The sequence below is a fragment of the Octodon degus genome, unplaced genomic scaffold (assembly GCF_000260255.1).
Source record: "Octodon degus isolate 3935 unplaced genomic scaffold, OctDeg1.0 scaffold00066, whole genome shotgun sequence".
Classification (NCBI taxonomy): domain Eukaryota; kingdom Metazoa; phylum Chordata; class Mammalia; order Rodentia; family Octodontidae; genus Octodon; species Octodon degus.
This window is the reverse complement of record NW_004524642.1, coordinates 4,098,104-4,102,233: the sequence shown is the minus strand read 5'-3', so window position 1 is coordinate 4,102,233 and position 4,130 is coordinate 4,098,104. Positions and strand designations below refer to the sequence as shown.

At 50.3% G+C, this 4,130-nt stretch overlaps 1 pseudogene; it reads left to right on the top strand.

The window, feature by feature from the left end:
• Positions 1-317: 317 nt before the first annotated feature.
• LOC101568575 lies at positions 318-2,020 on the top strand (annotated as a pseudogene).
• Positions 2,021-4,130: the final 2,110 nt, after the last annotated feature.

The window sequence follows — 4,130 nt, the reverse complement described above, 5'->3', positions numbered from 1 at the left end:
AGTAGTAATACATCTTTTAAAAGTGACTTGAATAGAAATAGCCTAATTTATTTATCTATTAAATGTCATTTCTTTAAAAACTAGGATTATGCCAAACTGATAAACTTAATAGAGTAAATAAATGTTTTCTAATAGTATCCTGTCAATTTCTTTGTATATTGGAAACTCATGCCACTTTTGCAATCTGGACATAATGTCGTATTATTATTTTAACTTAGCACGCTAGTACATTACCGGACTGAGGAGGTTCGGTATCTGTGGCCAGCTAGGTGACTCAGTGTTCCCCTTGTCATTCCAGTTTTCAGGAAGAGCTAAAGATGGCTGAATTTGTAGATGACCAGGATACTTGAGTGCAACAACTGCAAAAAAGAAATTCCCATGTTTCCCTTTCCCAGCCACGAGATCCACTGGCAAAGGAACATTGGTGTGTGTCCTACCTGCAAGGAGCCACTTCCCTAATCTGCCATGGAGATTCACATGGCTACAGAGCACTGTCAGGTCGCTTGCACATGAAGAAAGAAGTTTGAGAAGATGCAGTTAAAGAATCATGAGGACACCGAGTGCCCTCTGCGGCCTGCTCTCGGCCAGCACTGTGATTTGGAGCTTTCTGTTCTCAGCCTGAAAGAATGTGAAGATTACTGTGGTGTGTGGACAGAGCTGAGCAGCAGCTGCAGGTGCAGTGTCCTTGTGAAAGACCTGAAGTCTGTGGGAGATGGGAGGAGGAAAAGAGAACGGAGGCTGTGATACCTCCAAATACATGCAAAAAGTCTTGGGGTCAAGGGGGAATCTGGACTGCATCCCAACTCCTCAGACAAACTGAGGCACAAGGCTACCTTGAAGGGTCCTGCAAGCCCTGGAATCAGACCATTTCCACAGCAGGGCTGCCAACCAAAGGAACGTGACAGTGTATTTTCTATTTCAGAATAATCTACTTGAAGAACAAGAAAGACAGGAAAGGAATAGAAGCCTCCCCAAAAGGGTGGCAAAGATTCTGCAAACTGGGAGTGCATATTGGTCCTATGTCTGCAGAATGAGGGCCAGGCCACCAGTGTGGCAGAACAGGACTTCTGGAGGGCTGTGTGTGAGGCAGGCCAGGCTCATGATGGCCCTGTTCTCAGAGTGACATAAAGGGTAGAGCTGACAAGACCATGTTGCCTTGTGAGTTTTGTGAGGAGCTCTACCCAGGGGAACTGCTGGTTGACCATGAGACAAGTTGAAACCCTTCAAGTGCCTTACCTTTGCTCTGAACTGGAAACTCTCCCCCCAAGGTGGGAGGAGGATCCTGATGTCATCTTCCAGAGCTTCCCGCAGCAGGCTACAAGTAATCAATTGGATGCTTTGATGGGCCTGAGTGACTCGGTCCTGTGGGAGACAGTGTCATCATCCCATGTGAATTTTGTGGGATACAGCTGGAAGAAGAGGTGTTATTCCATCACCAGGACCAGTGTGGCCAATGCCCAGCCACAGCCAGCCACCGTGTGACGAGGGGATTCCTTGGCAGGACTCCCAGCCTCATGCGACGACCTCACCAGAGCTGCCCAGGAGGTGCGTCAGACACCAGGGAGACCTGTCTTCTGATTACATGGATGATATCAAGCAGGAAGCAGCTAAAGGCCGTGCCAGCAGAGCCACGGGTAACATGACAACCAGCTGTACCTGGCTGTCAGAACCCACATCAGCCCCCAGATCTGGGTGCCAGCCCAGCCCTCCCTGAGTGGTGAAGCTCAGCAACTCAGACAACGGGGTTTTGGGAGGCGGCAGAATCGAAGCGGCCTCAATAGGCATAGGCTGCCGCGCCTGCCCCAAACGCACTCCGTGCGCAAGCTGTATCCAGAAAGCCTTGTGCTTTTCCCCAGGGCCTGTAGGAGGCATGGAGCCAGTGGTAGGAGCGAAGGCCGTAAGAGGCAGGAGCTCCAGGGTCCCCACTGCAACCACCAGTTACCTCAGCAGAACTGCAAAGACGAAGCCCCCAAAGCAGCAGGGAGCTGGGGATGCAGAGGAAGAGGAGCAGGAGGAGTGATTGAGTCTTGGGAGACCGCTCCTTGGGGTCCTACCTTCAATGCAGAGCAGCACTTGCCGTGGGTCAGGCCGCACCTCGCTGGCTCTTTAGGCAGGGAAGATTTTCCAGATTTTAACTTTTTCTAGGTTATGGCCATTTTGTGTCTTTTCAGGTTGTGTTGTGAAAGTTTGGGGTTTGTAGGAGGATTAGCAGGGAAACTGTTGGGAGCCAACTTTCAGCCTTCGCTGCCACTTCGGGCAGCAGTGAGTACACAAGTTCTGGCTTCTGCCCACTGGGGCTCCGCCTTTTGAAATACCGTCACTACTGCTTCTCGGTGCTCTGCGGTTCTGTGGGAGGAGAGGAGGCTTCCAGAAACCTGTAACCACCAGTGAAGGGATTGTTTTTCCCGTGGGGGCCACCACATGGGGCATCTGGGTGACTCTTCTGTTACTGCCTGCTTCAGACTCTGGGCCTCCAGCGTGTGGAACAGCTCTGAAAGTGCTCAGGCCTGTGGCATTGTTAGGAAGGAGACCTCCAGAGAGGAGTTGGCTGGAGCTGCGTGGATGGGGGTGTCTGAAGCTGCTTCCTTGTGGTTTGGCATCACTGTTTCTGCTCCTGGTAGGCACTGTGGCCCCTTTGTCCTCCCTGCCCTCTGTGGAGAGAGTGAGGGATGCCTGTGCCCCAGAGGCCAGGCTGGGCCTCAGTTCTGTGCTTCCTCTGAAAACCAAGTGTCAGGGATAATTACCCTTTATTTTACTACAATTACTATCAACCTCCTCATAATAGAAATAAAATTTGTACTTGGTGTCAAAAAAAAGCAATAGTACATTACCTACCCTCATTAATTATCTCACTATTTTTAAAATAATGTTATCAATGTGCCACTAATTTATAGATGGCATAATATGTAAAATGTATTATGCCATTAACTTGCAGATCATGTAGAGCCAAGAAACTACTAGAAGAAAAGAAGGACCTCAGGACCAAATAGATCTTGGAAAATAAAACTACAAGTTTACATCTTGCCAATATTTTGTTGTCTTATTACCCTACTAAGTCCAGCTGCTTATATTGTAAAGGATGGTGTCTAGCATAACCCCCTGTTCACCTCAGAAGTAGGAGACACTGATGCAGAAATCGATTTGGTTTAACCCCTGCCTGAAGTATATGCATAGAAGACATCTGGGAAAGGCCACCTTCCTTTTTAGCCTAGCTTAAATTATTCCATTCCTTACTCCTTCCCCTACCTTGCCAAAACTTCACAAGCATATAGGAGATAAGGAGGGGACAGGACCAACTAAGGGCAATAAGAACCAGGCCATCTGCACATGCTTAGCCATAAGTCCCTCTGCCTTGACCCACACCTAGGATATAGAGGGTCACCACATTCCTGGCTGAAGGCCATAGGAACCAAGGAGGCATAAAAGCTGGCAGGGAACAGAGAACTGGGCCTTTTGTGTTTTCCAGCCAGAAAGGGGAAGTACACTGGTCACTGGCTAAATCAATAAAGAGGCCTACGGGACCTGTCTGGTCCAAACTCAGGTGCAGCATGAGTGAGACCCTCTTCTATGCCCTTGGGGTCCCCCCACCACTGTGCAGCCCACCTACTAGTGCCAAGTGAGTGAGAACTTCTGCCATGTTCTCGGGACCCCCAGATCAAGCCCTAGTCCAGGCCCGGTGAGTGTGGGAGAGCTTCTGGATACCCTGCACCAGTGGGACCTGTCTGGTCCAAGTCCAGGTGCAGCATGGGTGAGACCCTCTTCTGCACACTTGGGATCTCCCACCACCACTCCTCAGCCCCCCTTTGCCCTCCGAGGGAGTGAGAACTTCTGCCACATTCTCTGGACCCCCAGATCCAGCCCTAGCCCAGGCCCGGTAAGTGTGTGGGAGAGATTCCTCTCCCCCCTACTCCACCTTATCCCCTCCAAACTCAGCTCAGGCCTGGCATACAGGCCTGGGGTGACATTCTGCAGCTGCAATCCCTGCAGAGACAGTACGGGACAGAACCACACAGCTAGTCCAGGAGCAGAACATCTTGCCAGAGGGACACAACAGGATCACTCCTAAGGGTGGCAGCAAAGGAGTTGAGCATAGCAGCCAGACCCAAGCCAGGCACAGCTGGATAAATTCA